Consider the following 19353-nt stretch of genomic DNA (forward strand, 5'->3'; position numbering starts at 1 on the left):
AGTACTATTTTGAACAGAAGTGGTGAAAGTGAGGACCCTCGTCTTGTTCCTGATCTTAGAGAAGAGGCTTTTAGCTTTTCACTGTTGAGTGTGGTATTACTTTTGACCTCTCATATGTCTTTTATTTTGTTGAAGTACATTCTTTCTATACCTAATTTGTTGAGAATTTTTTATTATGAAGGGATGTTGAATTTTGTTAAATGCTTTTTCTGCATCTATTGAGATGATCATATGATTTTATCTTCATTCTGTTAATGTGGTGTATCACAATTATTGATTTCTGTATGTCGAACCATTCTTCTGTTCCAGAATAAATCCCACTTGATCATGGTGTATGATTCCTTTAATGTATTGTTGAATTCAGTTTGCTAATATTTTGTTGAGGATTTTTGAATCTATGTTTATCAGGGATATAGGCTTGAATTTTTTTTTCATAGTGTCTTTGTCTGGCTTTGGTATCAGGGTAATTCTGGCCTAATAAAATGAGTTTGGAAGTGTTTCCTTCTCTTTAATTTTTTGGAAGAGTTTGAGAAGGAGTAATATTAATTCTTCTTGAAATGTCTGGTAGAATTCACCAGGGAATCCATCTGGTCCTTGGCTTTTCTTTGTTGGGAGCTTTTTGATTACGGATTCGGTCTTCTTACTACTTATACATTTATTCAGATATGCTATTTCTTCAGGATTCCGTCTTGGTAGGCTGTATATTTCTAGAAATTTATCTATTTTTCTCGGTTAGCCAGTTTGCTGGTGTATAGTTTTTCATGGTAGTCTCTTATGATCCTTTGTATTTACATGGTGTCAGTTGTAATATCTCCTCCTTCATTTATAATTTTATTTATTTGGGTCTTTTTTTTCTTGGTTAGTCTAGCTAAACATTTGTCAGTTTTATTTATCTTTTCAAAAAGTAGCTCTTAGTTTCGTTGGTATTTTCTATTGTCTTTCTATTCTCTATTTTATTTATTTCTGCTCTGATTTTTGTTATTTCCTATTTTCTGTTAGCTTTGCAATTAGTTTGTTCTTCTTTTTCTAGTTCCTTGATGTGTAAGGTAAGTTTGTTTATTTGAGATCTTTCTTTTTCTTAATGTAGGAATTTATCGCTGTAGACTTTCCTGTTAGAAGAACTTTTGCTTCATTCCATAAGTTTGGTATGTTGTATTTCCATTTTTGTTTGTCTCAAGATATTGTTTGTTTTCCCTTTTGATTTCTTTTTTAATCCATTGACTTTTCAAGAGTGTGTTGTTTAGTTTCCACATATTTGTGAATTTTCCACCTTTCCTCCTATATTGTATGATTTTTAGTTTCACACCTTTGTGGTTAGAAAAGAATACTCAATGTATAAATCTTCTTAAATTTGTTCATACTTGTTTTATGACCTACCATGTGATCTATACTGGAGAATGTTCTGTGTGCACTTGAGAAGAATATGTATTCTGCTGCTGTTAAATGGATTGTTCTGTATATATCTGTTAGATCCATTTGTTCTAAAGTGTAGTTTAAGTCCAATATTTTCTTATGATTTTCTGTCTGGATGATCTATCCATTGTTGAAAGTGGAGTATTGAAGTCTCCTAATATTATTGCATAACTGTCTATTTCTGCATTCAGATCTGTTTATATTTGCTTAATATGTTTAGGTGCTCTGAGGTTGGGTATATGTATATTTACATTTGTTGTATTTTCTTGTTGACTTGACCACTTTATCATTATATAATGACCTCATTTATCTCTTGCTACAGTTTTTGACTTCAATTTATTTTGTCTGGTATGAAAATAGCTGCTTTCTTTTGGTTTCCATTTACATGAAATATCTCTTCCAGCTCTTCACTTTGATATTGTGTGTGTCCTTAAAGCTGGACTGAGTCTATTATAGGCAGCAGATAGTTGGGTCTTGTTTCTTTATCCATTTACTCATTATATATCTTTTGATTGGAGGATTTAATCCATTTACATTTAGAGTAATTATTGATAGATAAAGACCTATTATTGGAATGTCATTAGTTGTTCTCTGGTTGTTTTGGAATACCCTTTTTCCTTTCTTCCTCTCTTGCTGTCTTTTCTTGTGATTTGATAATTTTCTGTAGTAAAATGCTTTAATTCCTTTAACTTTTGTGTATCTACTATAAGATTTTGCTTTGTGGTTACCATGAGGTTTACATACAACATCTTATATGTATAAGTATCTATTTTAAACTTAACTTCAATATCAACTTAACTTCAATTGCATGTAAAAACTGTACTCTTTTATTCTCTTCCCCATATTTTGTTTTTGATGTAACAATTTACATTTCTTATATTGTGTATCCGTTAACAAATTATTATAGCTATAGTTATTTTTAACTGTTTTCTTTTAGCCTTTATACTAGAGTTAAGTGACTTAGACACCACCATTATAGTATTAGAGTATTCTGAATTTGACAATACATAGAACCTGCCCAAGACATAGACCAAGAGAACTTAGAATTTCTACTTTCTCCCAATACTATCATACTTAGTGTAAAAAACCAGATGTCTAACATTGGGGGAGGGGCAAGAGTTTGGAGAGCGATGCCTCCTTTTTTTTTTTCTGACCAGGGCCTGCCCACTCCAGGCAGGCTGGGATATGACAATTCATTTATTTTTTTCTATTGAGGTAACATTGGTTTATAACATTATATAAATTTCAGGTGTACATCATTTATTTTGATTTCTGTGTAGATTACATCATGTTCACCACCCAAAGACTAATTACAATTCATCACCATACACATGTGCCTAATCACCCCTTTCGTCCTCCTCCCTCCCCCATTCCCCTTCAGTAATCCTCAGTCTAATCTCTGTCTCTATGTGATTGTTTCTTGTTGTTTTTGTCTTCTATTTATGAGTGAGATCATACAGTATTTGACTTTCTCCCTCTGACTTATTTCACTTAGCATAATACCCTCAAGTTCCATCTATATTGTCACAAATGGTAAGAATTCATCCTTTTTTTAATGGCTGAATAGTATTCCATTGCCACATCTTCTTTATCCATTCGTTCTTTGATGATCACTTAGGTTGCTTCCAAGTTTTTGCTATTATGAATAATGCTGCAATGAACATAGAGGTGCATATATCTTTATGCATTCATGTTTTCATGTTCTTTGAATAAATATCCAGCAGTGGAATAGCTGGATAGTATGGTAGTTCTATTCTTAAATTTTTGAGGAATCTCCATACTTTTTTCCATAGTGGCTGCATAAGTTTGTACTCCCATCAGCAGTGTATGAGAGTTCTTTTTTCTCCACATCCTCTCCAACACTTGTTATTTCCTGTCCTTTTAATTATAGCCATTCTCACAGGCATGAGGTGATATCTCATTGTAGTTTTGATTTGCATTTCCCTGATAGTGATGTTGAACATCTTTTCATGCGCCTGTTGGCCATCTGTATATCTTCTTTGGAGAAATGTCTGTTCAGATCTTTTGCCCATTTTTTAATTGGGTGGTTAGTTTTATTCTTGTTGAGATGTATGAGTTCTTCATATATTTTGGACATTAAACCCTTATTAGGTACATAGTTTGCAAATATCTTCTCCCAATTGTTAGGTTGTCTTTTTGTGTTGTTAATGGTTTCCTTTGCTGTGCAGAAGCTTTTTAGTTTGATGTAGTCCCATTTGTTTATTGTTTTATATTGTTTCTCTTACCCAGACAGACATGGTACTTGAAAATATCCTACTAAGATTGATGTCAAAGAGCATACCAACCATGTTTTCTTCTAGAATTTTCGTGGTTTCAGGTATTACATTCAAGTCTTTAATCCATTTTGAGTTAATTTTTGTATATGGTGTAAGATAATGGTCTACTTTCATTCTTTTGTATGTGGCTGTCCAGTTTTCTCAGAATCATTTATTGAAGAGACTTTCCTTTCTCCATTATATGATCTTGGGTCCCTTGTCAAAAATTAGCTGTTCATAGATGTGTGGGTTTATTTTTTACATCTCAATTTTGTTCCATTGATCTTTGTGTCTGTTTTTGTGCCAGTACCATGCTTCTTTGATTATTATAGTTTTGTTGTATACTTTGAATTCAGGGAGTGTGATACCTCCAGCTTTGTTCTTTTTTCTCAGGATTCCTTTGGCTATTTGGGGTCTTTTGTTGTTCCATATAAATTTTAGGATTCTTTGTTCTATTTCTGTGAAAAAATGTCATTGGAACTTTGATAGGAATTGCATTGAATCTGTAGATTGCCTTAGAAAGTATGGACATTTTAACTATGCTAATTCTTCCAATCCAAGAGTATGGAATATCTTTCCATTTCTTTGTGGAGAGACTCTCTTCCAAGTGCAGATGTACAAGGCATGCTAAAATCAGAGAGTGGAACAAAATCACTCAGAGACACCCTCCAGCTCCCCAGACCCCACACTAAGTGCTAGGCAGCAGCAACACATCACTAGAAGAACTCAGGTCTGTTGTGTACTGAATAGACCACAGAAACAATAAATCAACTCATGATCCCACACTAATAGCCTCACAGAATAAGAGATGCGTCTATTTCTGGCCAGACTTACAATGTTTACCATTCAATAAAAAATTAGTAGACACGAACATGCAAAAATCAAGAAAAAGATCCATTGTCAAAAGATAAAATAGCTGAAATAAGCTCAGATATGTTCAAGATGCTGGAATTATCAGTGAGAAATTTTTTAAAATAACTTTTTTAATGTGTCAAAAAACTAGTGGAAAATTAGTGGAAAGGTGGCATGAACATATGGGAAAATTTTATCAGAGAGATGGAAACTATATAAAAAAGAGCCAAATGGAAATATCATGGATAAACTATGATATCAGAAATAAAGAATTTATTCTTTAGGCATACCAGAAAACTAGTCACAAGATAGGGAAAAAGTTCCAACTTGAAGATGGTTCAACAGAAATTATCCGAACTGAAACACGAAGAATAAAAAAGAGCGAAAATTAATACAACAGATTGTTTAAGAGCTTTGGGACAATAAGAATGATGGATGTCTCATATGAAACTATGCAAACTAGAAGATAATAAAGTGATATCTTTGAAGTATTGACTGAAAGAAAATTCTGTCAACTACTATGGGATAAGGAAGAATATTACATAATGTTGAGGGAATCAATGCAATAAGATGACATAAAAATTCTAAATGTGTATACAGCTAATAACAGAACTTGAAAATACATAAAGTCAAAACTGATAGAATTGAAAGGAGAAATAAATCTGCAGTTATATTTGGATATTTCCACATAATTCTCTGAGCAAAAAATCAGAATATTTAGACAAAAATAAGGAAGGATATAGAAAATCTGGAAGAGCACTAACAACTAAATTGACCTAAGTGACATTTATATATATATCACTCCACTCAATGATAGAAGAAAACATATTCTTTTTAAGTCCACATGGAACATTCATTGCAATAGACAGTATTTTGGCCCCCCAAAAGTCCACAAATTTAAAATAACAAATCACGCATAGCATGTTTTCTAGTCATATTTAAATTAATTTAAAAATCAACAGCATAAATATATCTGGAAAATCCTCAAATATATTAAAATTAAACAATGCACTTATAAATAACATACAGCTCAAGGAAGAAATCACGATGGAATTAGAAAATATTTTTAACAGAATGAAAATGAAAGTATAGTATTGCAGAATTTATGACACTAGCTTGAGCAGTGCTTAGAGGGAAATTACGATATAAAAGACTTCTCTTACGAGAAAAGAGAGATCTGAAATCAATTATCCTAGCTTCCACCTTTAGAATTATAAAAATAAGAACAAATTGTCCCAAAGCTATCAGAAGGGAAGAAATAATAAAGATAAGAGCATAAATCTAGGAAATAGAAAAAAGAAAAACAATACAGAAAAATAGATTAAACCAAAACCTGATTCTTTTTCTTTCTATTAAAATATAATTGACATACCATGTTATATTAGTTTCAGGTGCACGACATAACTCAATATTTGTATATATTGCTAAATGATCACCATACTAAGTCTAGTTAACATCTATCACCATATATAGTTATAGAATTTTTTTGTGTGATGAATACTTTTAATATTTACAATCTTAGCAACTTTCAAATACACAATACAGTATTATTAACTATAGTCACCATGCTGTACATTATATCCTCATGACTTTATTTTATAATGAGAATTTTGTACCAAAAGCTAATTCTTTTAACATATCAGCAAAATTGATTGCTCCCCATAAAAGTAAGAAGACACAAATTACCAATATCAGGAATGAAGCAGGGACAGTTATACGGATGCCACAGACATTTAAATCATAATGAGAATATATAATAAACAACTTTCTGTTAATAAGTTTATAGTAACATATAAACTGTATTCTTGAAGGATACACTCCCAAAGTCCACTTAAGAAGCAGGAGTTAACCTAACTAGTTCTATATCTATTAAAGTAATTCAATTTCTAGCTTAAAAAAACCCTCATATAAAGAAAACTCCACACTTCACTAATAAACTCTACTGAACACTTAAGGAAAACAATACCAATTCGACATAACTCTTCTGTATATTAGATGAGGAAGGAACACTTGTCAATTGATTTTATGACACCTGCATTACTTTGATACAAAAACCAGACAAAAATATTTTAAGAAAAAAAATTACAGACAAATATCCCTCCTAAATATAGAGAAAATTTCCCTAACAAAATATTAGCAAATCAAAGTCAGCAATATATAAAAAAATGATTACTCCATCATGACTAGTTGGAGTTTATCCCAGGAATTCAAGGTTGTTTCAACTTTTGAAAGCTAATTAATATGATTCTTTATTTCAGCACACCAAAAAAAGAGGAACAATATATTCAACTTAGTACATGCAAAAAAATACATGACAAAATTCAACATCCATTCTTGGTAGAAGCTTTTATAAAACTATGAATAAAAGACAATTGTCTTCAACATGCTAAAGAGCATATACAAAAAACTTACATCCCACATCATTCTTGAAGGTGAAAAACTGAATGCTTTACCCTAAGATTGGAAAGCAGCAAAGATATCCACTCATTACTCTTTTTCAATGTTGTACTGGAGGGTTTTGCCAGTGCAGTTAATCAAGAATAAGAAATAAAATGCATACAGATTAGAAAAAATGAAATAAAATTTTCTTGATTTTCAGATGATCTGATTGTATAAAAAGCATTTACTCAAAAACTCTATTAAAAAAGATATGGTAACTAATAACTAATTGTATCAAGTTTATAGAAAACATAGTCAATGCATAATTGTATTTCTATATATGTGTGGCAGGCAGCCCTTAAAATGGCCTCTTGTGATTCCTACCTTCTCTTATTTTTGCCCTTGTGTAATCTCCTCACCTTAAGTGTAGATTAGACTTTGTGACTATTTTCTAACAATAGTATGTGGTAAAAGTAATGGTATGTCACGTCTGTGATTTGGTTACAAAAAGACTATGGCTTCCATCTTGGCTGCTCTCTCACTCTCACTCACTTGCTCTGAGGGCATCCAGCTGCCATGTCCTGAGCTGCTCTATGGAGAGGCCCACATGGCAAGAAGTTGCTGGCATGTTTATGTAAATCTCAATTAGAAAATGGTTAAATAATTTAAATAAACACTTCACCAAAGAAGATATACAGATGGCAAAAAAGTAATTGGTTATTAGGGGAATGTAAATTAAAACCACAATGAGATACTATGCAAAAACTAAAAAGATGGATAATACCAAGTGCTGATGAGGATGTGGAACATCTGAAAACTCTCATATGAATGTGAAATGGTACAGCCACTTTGGAAGACAATTAGCCATTTTTTATAAAGTTATATATACCTTATCATATAACCCAGAATTTGCACGTAGGTATTTACACAAGTGAAATAAAAACACATATTTACACAAAGCCCTATAATGTGAATGTTATGGCTTCTTTATTTATAATCACCAAAAACTAGAAGCAGCGCAAAAGTCCACCAATTTGTGAAGGGATAACAACTGAACAACTAGTGAATAACAATTCATACAATGGAATAATCTCAGCTATAAAAAGGAATGATCTACTGACACATACAACAACATTCATAAATCTCAGTAGCTTTATGATAAGAGAAAAAAGTCGTAATCAAAAGCCTTCATATCATTATGAATCCATTCCTATGATGTTGCAGAAAAAGCAAACTTATAGAGCAAGAAATTAGATTAGTGGTTGCTTGTAGTTGTCAAGAGAAAGGTTGGTGGGAGATGATTGTCTACAAGGAGGCATGAGGTAAATGTTTGGGAGATGGAAGTGTTCTATATCTCCGTCATGTATGGGGGGTACAAACTATATATATCTGTTAAAACTCATCAAACTGTACTCTTAAAAATGATGAAAATTGCCATATATAAATTATAAATCAATAAAATATTTTATTTAGGGAGATGTTTGAACTTATGTTAGAAGTTTTATGCTCTTTCTAGGTTTAAGTTTGATCTCATATAGGTAAAGATCTAAGTTTGACAAGAGGGCCTATTTCAGTAGAAAGACAAAGAACTTGGCTCCCCTGTCCACATTTTGTTGTGACATTAAGTAATCTATTTAATTTCTCTGAACTCGAATATAAAATTCCCTACCTACTTCACAAAGTCTTTATAAAAATAAATTCATTTATTATTTGTTTATAAGATAATGTAACACATATGTATTGAGTGTTTAAAACGTACCTGATTCTGTGATTGGCAAGGATAGATTAATGAGCAAGTCAGATAGGTCTCAAACTTCATGGGTTATATAATCTAATGGGAACAGTGAGAAATAAACACTAATGCATAATATTTTTATGATAGGGAATATTGGGAATAATGGGAACATATAATAAAATTATAACCTAGTTTAAGAATCAGTAAGAGCTTTCCTAAATAAGTGATTTATTTTTTTTTTATCATCTGAGACCTGAAAGACGCGTGGTATTTAACCAGCTATGGTTTGGGAAGAGAGAAGAGAGATGAGTGAGAGGAGTAGAATTGTGCAGACAGGAGAAGGAATTGGCTCAAGTCAAGGTAGTGGAGTCAATGAAACGAATGCAGAGGATAAAATTAGAGAAAAAAAGAACAGAGAATAGCTAGATTTGTAGGCAGGGGCTGAAGAAATAACATAAAATAGATTAACTATACAACTCACGGATTTGAAATACCTTATTTTTTATTAAACTAACTATCCATATGTGTTTTGATCTCTTTCTCTGTAATTTTATCTTTTCTTGTATGGTTATTGAATAATTTTATTTATTGACGAAATGGTAAGCACACAGAAGTTGCTCTAAATGTATTTATTTAATAATTATTTATGTAGTGAATAATAAGACATGGTTTCTGCTCTGATGGAGCTAATCTATATTTAGACTCATAATCTCTTCTCATATCTTTTAGGATTTTATTGAAGTGTTTTCTTCTCAAGTGAGATCTATTACTACCACCAAGCTCTCTGCCCCTCTTTCGACATATTTTTCTTAGTTTTTAAAGTCACAATTTAACATGCTTTTGACTTCTTTACTGTTTTCCATCTTACTACAAAATAAACTTTACAAGCATGGAGATATTCATTTACTTGCTATATTTGCTGACTGCTGTATTCCTAGCTTCTAGAACATAGCCTGGCATAAAATTATGTGATCAGTAAATATATATTAAAAGAATGAATTAATGATTGTGTTGCTTTCAGGAATAAAGAAAAATAATTTTTAGATCTACCTGAGACAATTATATTTTTTTAAGTTAAAAATTCCTTAAAAATGTGCATCCCAATTCTTGAAATAAAATTGGCCAGAATTCTGAGACAACTGTAAAAGTTTCTATCTTTTGATGTTATGCTCATTTTCATAGTTCAGCAGTAGTGATTCAAAGATTCAAATGTACTTATTGAACACAGGATCATATTATCTGATAGTGTGGAACATTAAATGTCCTCATCATTTTACCTATGGTGTGAAGGGAAAGCAACCTGAATGTGAGTCTGTGAGGAGACTTCCTATGCAGGGGGTTAGCTGGAACATCACAGAGCAATTGGATTTACCTTTCTCTGCTGTTATTGTCTCTTTGCCAACTTGCTGGTTAGTGAGACAGACTTCCTGCCCAGGACCTGGAACACCAAACCATGAGGCATAAACTGCAAAGAGGCTATGATCTCAGGATAAGAGGCTATAAGTACAATTTAATAATTTATTCTACCCTCCTGGGAATTGAGTTTCATTGTATCTGTTTTGTAGTAAATGTAGTTTTCTGTAAAATATACATTGTGAGCACTGGTTAAGTTGATACTAGAGAGATGTTTGTGTTTCTTTTTCTTTGTAGTTTAATGGAATTTGGTCTCTGAGATACACATGCATATACCCACACATACAACAGACAAATGGTGCCAAGGAAACTTTTGGGATACGCCTCCGTATTCTTTTTTTTTTTTTTTTTAAAGATTTTATTTATTTATTTTTTCCCCCCAAAGCCCCAGTAGATAGTTGTGTGTCATAGCTGCACATCCTTCTAGTTGCTGTATGTGGGACGCGGCCTCAGCATGGCCAGAGAAGCAGCGCGTCGGTGCGAGCCCGGGATCCGAACCCAGGCCGCCAGCAGTGGAGCGCGCTCACTTAACCACCAAGCCACGGGGCCGGCCCTGTCTTCACCTCTTGACAATTTAATTCTAATGTGCATCAGTGTAGCCCTTTTCAGATTCAATCAATTTTAAGTCCTTCGTGCCTCATGAATCTAGATGACCATTTCTCTCGCCATGTTTGAGGAATTTTCAGCAATTATTGCTTTAAATATACTTCTTGTCACTCTCTTTTTCTCTTCCCCTTCTGTGATTCCCATAAAGCATACATTGTTTCTATTGAGGATGTCCTATAAGTCCCATTGGCTTTCTTTACTCTTTCATTCTTTTTTTCTTTTTTATCCTCTGACTTTATAATTTCAAATGACCTATCTTCTAGTTCACTAATTCTCTCTTTTTTTTTTTGGCTTGGTCAAGTACTGTTAAAGCTTTCAATTGATTTCTTCAGTTGAGTCATTGTATTCTTAAACTCTAGGATTTCTGTTTCTTTGAGTTTTTTCAACAAAATTTCTTTTTTGAACTTCTAGTTTTTTTCATGTAATGTTTTCCTAATGTTGTTTAGTTGTCTTTCTGTATGTTATTATACATCACTAAACTTCTTTAAGAGGATTATTCTGAATACTTTATCAGATAGTTAATAGATTTCCATTTCTTTAGGGTCAGTAATTGGAGCTTTATTAGTTTGCTTTGGTGGTGTCATGTTTACCTGATTCTTTGTGATCTTTGATTCCTTTTGTTGGTTTTGCACATTTGAGTAAGTGATTTCCTCTTCCAGGCTTTACAGATTTGCTTGGCATGGACAGTTCTTTATCAATCAGCTCATCTTGGGGTTATGAACAGGTTTGCTCCTATTATCCTTGAGCAGGTGGGCCTTGCTATTGAGGTCTCTCTTTGGGTGGGGTCTTTATTTGGATGAGGTAACTGACTGTTCACTGAAATAAGGGGTGGTGCTACTGGCCAGGCTCTGTGGTTGTATAGGCCTGCTGTGTGGCTCCACATTCAAGTGGGGCCATAGTGTGTGCTCCCTCATTGGATGGAGTTGCTGGCTATGCTCCATGGTCTGGCTGGGCTGTACCTTTGTCAGGTGAGGTTGCTGGCTGGGTTCCCTGGCAGGGTGGTACCGCTGGTTGGATTCTTCAGTTGGCCTAGGCTATGGGCTTGGCTCTGCAATCATTCATGGTTCAGTTAGATTCAGGCTGAAGTCCTTGACTGGATGGTATTTCTAGCTGGGCTCTGCAATTAGGCCAGATCTCAGAGATGGTGTTTTGGTCAGACAAAACTTAAGGTTTGCTATGCAATCAGTTGGGGCTGCAGACTGTGACTTGAAGTTGGGCAGGGCCACAGGCCATGCTCTGCTGTTGTTCAAAGTCACTGGCCAGGCTCTTTGGTTGGGAGGGGCCTCCTGTGTGTCCTGCAGTTGCATGGGCCTAGACACTGTGTGCCATAGTTGGGCATGGTTCTGTCCAAGTTATGCCATCATTTGGGCCCATAGGCAGTGCTCTGTCATTGGACAGGGTCACTGGCGTGGCTCCTTGCTTGGGCGAGGCCACGGGTTGTGTTCAGCAATCAGACAAGGCCATATGCTAGCTTCTGCTGTGGGGTGGGTCTGTAGGCTGGGATCTATGGATGGGTGGTACCATAGACTGTGTCCTGAGGCTGTCCAGAGTATCTGTTAGGCTGTCTCTTTATGCAGAGCCAGAGGCTATATTTAACAGTTAATCAAGATTGCTGGCTTAATTCCCTGCCTAAGTGTTGCTGTAGGATAGGCTCCACAGCTGCCCCAATTCTCTAGTCTGGCATCCTTGTAGAACAGAACTAGAGGCTATTCTTAGCAGTTGTGGGGCTGCAAATATGATTTCCTGCCAAGGCAGTGCTGTAAAATGGGCTCCACAGCCAGCATGGCTTGCTGGCTGGTGATCTGAACTAGGCAGAATTGACGTTTGAGCTCCCTGGCCAGACAGGTTCACCAGCTCAGCTCTGCAGATGGGCAGAGCCACTGGCTGGGCTTTTTACTTGGATGCTGCTGCAAGCATGACTGTAGGATGGGCTACTCAGCTGCCCAAGTTCTCTAAATAGGCTTTCTGGTCTGGTAAGGCTGGGGGCTATATTCAGCAGTAGGTAGGCCTTTGAATTAGCCTCCATCCCTGAGTAGGGCCATAGAACAGGCTCCATGGTCAGCATGGCTAACTGACTGGTGATGTGAACCAGGCATAGTTATCCACTGTGCTCCCTGGCCAGATGGGGCCACTGGCTCAGCTTTGCAGATGGTCAGCACCACTGGAACACAGCTGTATGTAGGCATATGGTCCACCAATGTCTGAGCACTTGTTATAGTCAAGCTGCACAGATTTCCCCAATGCCCCAAGTGAGGTGAGACCGAAGTGGCCCTCCTGGTAAGTCCCTAAATGCTTCCTCCTGGTGAAAGTGGATTTCTACCTTCAGCTCTCTTTTTCCCACTGGAGAAACCATAGGCCTGGGGGACCCTCTTGGTGAGGCTCTGTGCTGGCCTGGTGGAAGGGCACTGCAGTCAGAATGTATCTGGTCCTCTTACTCCTAGAATGCAGTCCTTCTCAGTCTCAGTGGTTCATATGGGTGCTTCAGCCTCACCCCCTTGTTCTGGGATTTTCACAATGGTGTCCCATCTGTGGATAGTTGCTGGTTGGTCTTGTGAAGAGGACAGAAGTTGGGAATGACTTATGTCATTTTGATGATGTCACTCTCCCATATAATTCCTAAATTATGAGAAACAAGATTAAAATTATGGGATAGGAAATTTGATTTTTTAAAATATTATGCATGTATTTTCTTCATTTTGAAAATCAAAAAGAAATCTTAGTTTAACAGGGTTATATTTTACCTACTAATGTAACTGTCTTGTACTGATGAATTTCAGACTTTCAAACTTCTTGTAAATATCAGAATATGTTGGATAATCACACCCAGGAATACGGGAACTCCATGATTCACATGAAAAATAGATGCTTTTCAAAGGATCACTTAAATTCAGGTATGTCGTAAAATATAAACATTAGTAATTAAAAGTTGGTGTAACAAGTTATTGCCAGGCAACCTCCATTTCATTATTAAACTGATGATCTGCAAACGTTAAGTATTGTAGAGATATTTTTCAAGGGGATTGCAATTTCTTACCACATGGTCTGCTGACATATTTGAATTGGGGATAATCAAAGTTTAGTAGTTTCTGTTCATTGGCCCATCAGCTAATTGATTTTGCAAATAATAGGGGAAATGAAATAGTTTTTGAACCTATTTCAGAGCTGTATGAATCAGCAGAGGGATTTATTCAGTACATTTAATTTATAGTATGCATATGGTATAGTATAATTGTTTTCTAGTTTCATATTTGGCTATAGAACAATATTGTCCATTGATCCTTTGTAAAACTCTACTATTGTATGTATAGTTGTGCTAACTAGACTTCCTTCAAACAAATCCCAACTCCTGACTTGCTCATATGGGTGAAGTTCACCTTGCAGGCAATTCTATCCTGTCTCTCAAAGTCGTGAATAACCTGAAAATCAGGGAACTTCCCTTCATTAAGTCATCAACTGAAGCAGCCAATTCAATAGGACTCGTATCCATATACATTTACTGATTTTGAATAAACACTGTGGTAGGACATTGACCTTCTGTCCGTATTGCCCATCACTACCAGTTGTCTTAAAGTTTTCCTACTAGCGTATAACTCAGTTACCTTGGTTTTGCCTTCTGTGACAATAACTTTGAGGATGACTTTTTGGTAAATCATATTTTTTGGTTTTACATTTTTCAGATAGCAAAATTTGATGGGTAGGAGAAGGGAAAAATGGATTGTTTTCTTTCTTAAACAAATAATTACTGTTTTTATGAAGCTAGAAAACTCATGGAGGAAAAGGGTTCTTAGTGTAGGTACAAAAATTAAATGATGAGAACAACTCAGTTTGTAAACTCTTGAATATTTCCTTCTTTGGACTCATTCTGTGGTGCTCATGGCATTGGAGAAAGCTTTGCAGAAAAAACTACTGTTTCCCTCTCAACAACAAATATGTTATTTTTGCCTCCTGATGCAGCAATGATGTCTTCAGTTTTCATGGAGAGCAATAACACTGTCGTGGGAGATCAAAACTGGCCATCCTGAAATATGTCTCTTTACCTTGATTGTTTTCTCTGATGCACATTTGACCTCCCCCAACTTCCTAAAGAATTTAACATAGAAGACCTGTTTCAGGAAGGAGCCACTACCATAAGATGGCTGTAATATAATGTAAAATAGATGTTACAGTAGGAAAGGCAACACCAAGCCCATCTTATCAAAAATTCTGTCTCTCCCCAGCTACATTCTCTAGGTGGCCCTGAAAAGAGTTGTCAGACAAACCTTTACATATATAAGGGAAATATCCATTTGTAAAGGTATCTCCATCTCTGTACTGGGAAGAGGGGGAGATGATCTTATTTCTGGAAACTCTTTTCAGTAGGGAAGGAGAGGACTTAAATCTGCATACTCTTGATAACTGTGATTTTTGTCTCCCTGTCTCCCCCCCCCACCCCCAATATCCTCCTTTGTCTTTAGCTGAAGATAGTATTTAGGGTGAGAATCTCTGCCATTTTGTGGGGAAACTCAGTTTCCCTGGTTTCTCCCATGTAACATATTATTAAACTTGGTATTATTTTCTCCTGCTAACCTGTCTTTTAATTATTTGGCCAGCCATAAGAACCTTAAGGGAAAGAGTGGAGGGGGATTCTCCCTCTTCCCCAACACTGTAGGACAGGGAAGGTTGTCTGGATCACAGCTCCCAAGAGGAGAAACTTTCCAAAGGGAATCAAACTAACTTTTTTTTTTTTATAGAAAAGTATGGAGAAGCATACAAAAACAAATGGTCTTGTTGTGGAGAGAAATGCTACTATTTTTCTGACAAAGATAAAAACTTTGAAGAGAGTCATAAATTCTGCATCAGCCTGGGCTCCCATCTTTTGAACATAGAGGATAAGGATGAACAGATATTGAGTTTTGAAATGGTAATTTTCCATATATTTTGTACCCAAGGAAAAAACTGCTTTAAAAAATTTTAAGAACAGCTGAAAATAATAACAATGTGTTTGTTAAATGACAATGAGTTATCTTTGCAAGTCAAATGGAATGACTGATGAGAAATAAAAGGGCTCTGTCATTATTGAGACTTACAGTGTCAGAGTTATATTTCTGTTTAGGGACAAAGCTTTAAGCTCTGGTGATGATGCTCTGTGTCTGCTCTAGGAAGCAAACTGAGGTTGCTGAACAAAAGGACATCTCTAGTGAGCTATCATGGTAGTTGTCCTGTTTTCATGTTGTTATATTTTGAAGTCCATTGATAGTAAAGCATCTTTCAGTGTGTGAATACTTGTGCCACATAGGGAATGATTAGGCAATGATAATCAATCCTAATAGAAATATAAAAAGAGTTAAAAAAATTATCATTCTTTGTGTTCATGTTACTTTCATGGTTGTATTGTCTAAAAGAGACAGAAAGACTAAATCACATGAAGGGTTCTCTCTTCACAGAAACTTCTTCAATCTTGAGTGTCTTATTTTTACTGGATTGGATTATCTAGAAAAGGAATTGTCAGCCCCGCGATGTGGGAAGATGGTTCCTTGATGCATTATAGTTTGTGAGTATTAAAGACATATTTGAGATCTTCAGTTTATTTGTTATTAACTATGGAAATGAGTTACTCAGACAAGTTTCACAAAGCAAGGTTTTCTGACCTCAATAGCAACTCTAACAGATGAATTTTAGTTTCATAAAACATCCTGGGCATTAGAAACACACTGCAGACTTCTCTGCTTCTATACTTGTATTCCTGTGATTTACTCAACCAGCTATGCTTTTCCCTTAATACTCGCAGTTAAAATTTACGTTCTTATTGAAGCCATTCTTGATCTCCTATTTTGGAATTCTTTCCTCCTCTGTGCTTCTAAATCACTTTTTTTCCTTTTACTATTTCATGTCCAATCTAGAGTTTAGTGACTCTCATCTCTTGTTCTCCCACAGCACACAACACATAATACTTGGTGATTGTTTAACAAAATTTTCAAAATGTATCTATATGGATAGTAACAAATTTTTGTAGATTTGGAAATGTATATACAGAGGGTAACTGGAAATGGAGTTTCAGTGACTAGTTTCATGGTCTAAATCAAATAGTTATACAGTGTTATGCTGTATTTATTTTCACTATCTATTTAGATAGTCTTTGCTATCTAGCACAGCACATTCCATATCACAAACAAGTATGACTAACAAGAAACAATTTGAAACTGAGTTGGATTGAGCTCAGTCTAATATTCTTTTCCATTTTTTCATGATAAATTTTTCTATGATGCATGGAATTATAGAATTTTAGAGCTATAAATAATGTTGGAGATCAGATGAATTTCTTTTTACAGGTGCTACATAAACTAACAAAGTCCTAACAACTATTAATGGCAGAGTACTTTGCTCTTTGCTATATTTTTGTTCCAAATTTGCAGTTTCTCACATGAGATATATGTTTTATATATCTCCATATTTGCATATGGTAAACCCTTTATCTGGATTACCTTAACTCCATTCTTCATCTGGTTAGATCCTATTCAATAATTTATTACATAATTAGGTCAGTCATTTATTCATTCACACATGGAAAGCCATGTGCCAGGTTCTGTGTAGTGGCTGGACATATAATGGAAAGCTAGGTAGACATAGTCCCTCCTCACCAAGTGTGTGTATCTTCTTTACAAGTCACCTTAAATGTTACCACATCCAAATAGCTTTCCCTGGCAAACTCTTTCCCCTTTTTCTGAGTTAGAAGCTCCTCTTCAATGGCCAGTGAATGTGTCCTTCCCTCAGAATGTGAACTCCTTGAGGACAGGAATAGATTTTCTCTGCATCTGTATTTTAGGGCCTTGGTGTATGGTGGTGCTTTAGAAATGTTTGTTGAGTGAACAGAGAAATACCTAAATATATAACTCTCTTGTCCAAATCATTTATCCACTGAGAATACAATTTATATCTGATCATTAGGCTCAGTTTTCTTTTTTTCCCCTCATTAACAGAGCTCTACAAGGTTCAAATATAAACAACAACAACTGTGTGTATATCACAGCAACTAAAGTGGTTGCTGGTCCCTGTACCAGGCAGTTTTTCTTTATTTGTGAGAATTATACTAAATTTGATCTCAAATTGAGTGAAGATAAATGAAGTAATGAACAATCTGGTGCATCTACTTTTTACCTGCGGGATGCAGGTAAGTGCTCTGTGTTCTTGACACTGCTTTATTTGTGAGCTTAATTGCCTGTGTAAGAGAACTTGTAATTTATTTTATTTTTTTGTTTATTGCAGTAACATTGGTTTATAACATTGTATAAATTTCAGGTGTACCTCATTACACTTCTATTTCTGCATGGATTACATCGTGTTCACCACTCAAATACTAATTACAACCCATCACCACACACATGTGCTGAATTATCCCTTTCACCCTCCTCCCTCCCCCCTTCCCCTCTGGTAACCACCAATCCAATCTCTGTCCCTATGTGTTTGTTTATTGTTGTTATTATCTACTACTTAATGAAGGAAATCATACGGTATTTGACCTTCTCCCTCTGACTTATTTCACTTTGCGTAATACCCTCAATGTCCATCCATGTTGTCACAAACGGCTGGATGTCATCGTTTCTTATGACTGAGTAGTATTCCATTGTGTATATATACCACATCTTCTTTATCCTTTCGTCCCTTGATGGGCACTTAGGTTGTTTCCAAGTCTTGGCTATCGTGAATAACGCTGCAGTGAACACAGGGGTGCATGTATTTTTACGCATTGGTGTTTTCAAGGAGAACTTGTAATTTGATGTAGATATTTTGAGTGTTAGAGTTTCATCTGCATGGGAAGACAGTGTATAAGTGGCTTCTTTGACTTGATTTCAAGTTGTATTTATTTTGATGAAAAATAAATATTATAATTCAGACATGATTAAAGAGATTCTTTTTTCCTCTATTTAGCTGGATTTCCTTGCAACATATTGTATCCGTTATATACTTTGTGAAGAAATGACCAACACATCTGAATTATTTTTGAATTGAGGTTCAGGAAACACAGCTTGTGAAATCAAGATGGACTATGACATGACTGCATACATTCTCCTTTTTCTGGGAAGTATATTAGTACCTTCAGATAGAATGAGTCTCATTTCTGTAACTTCCATTTTATCACTTTTAGGTTTCAAAAATTTTCACAATTAGTATAATTAATAGTTGAAAAATAAAATAGAAGTATATTGAACAAAAACTGACTCTACATTCCCTTCCAATTTCTTCACGTCTCCAGTGTTCACTGTTAATTTGGTTTGTATCTTTCCAGACATTTTTTTCTAGCATTTACTACAAATAGTGCATGAACCTTTATTATGTATATATCTCTGTGAATGTACCTAAATATTTCTATAAAGTAGAAATCTAGAAAAGAAACTGAGATGTCAAATTGTATGCATCTTTAAAATCATGATTATAAGTAAATATCTACCTTCTAAAAATGTTGTCAGTTAGCACTCACTCCTATTTTTTCAAATCCTTACTAATATTTTATATTATCAATTTTTTATTGTGAAATTTTTGTTGTACATTATTGTTTTTCAGTCACCATATAAGTGCGTCCCTCCACCCCTTGTGCCCACTGCCCACCCCCCTAGCCTCTGGTAACCACCAAACAGTTCTATCTATGCATGTGTTGGTTTATCTTCCACATATGGGTGAAATCATGCCCTGTTTGTCTTTCTC

At 35.1% G+C, this 19353-nt stretch overlaps 1 pseudogene across 1 annotated transcript in view; it reads left to right on the forward strand.

The window, feature by feature from the left end:
• Positions 1-19144, forward strand: part of LOC147914803 (C-type lectin domain family 9 member A-like) — a 39899-nt pseudogene extending 20755 nt beyond the window's left edge. The window contains exons 2-6 of the transcript XR_015554994.1: positions 13452-13565; positions 15405-15574; positions 16098-16204; positions 17631-17821; positions 18580-19144. The product of XR_015554994.1 is annotated as a C-type lectin domain family 9 member A-like (transcript). The remainder of the gene's footprint in view (positions 1-13451; positions 13566-15404; positions 15575-16097; positions 16205-17630; positions 17822-18579) is intronic.
• Positions 19145-19353: the final 209 nt, after the last annotated feature.

This window comes from Ceratotherium simum, chromosome 17, assembly GCF_057802395.1.
Source record: "Ceratotherium simum simum isolate JZ-2026a chromosome 17, ASM5780239v1, whole genome shotgun sequence".
NCBI lineage: Eukaryota > Metazoa > Chordata > Mammalia > Perissodactyla > Rhinocerotidae > Ceratotherium > Ceratotherium simum.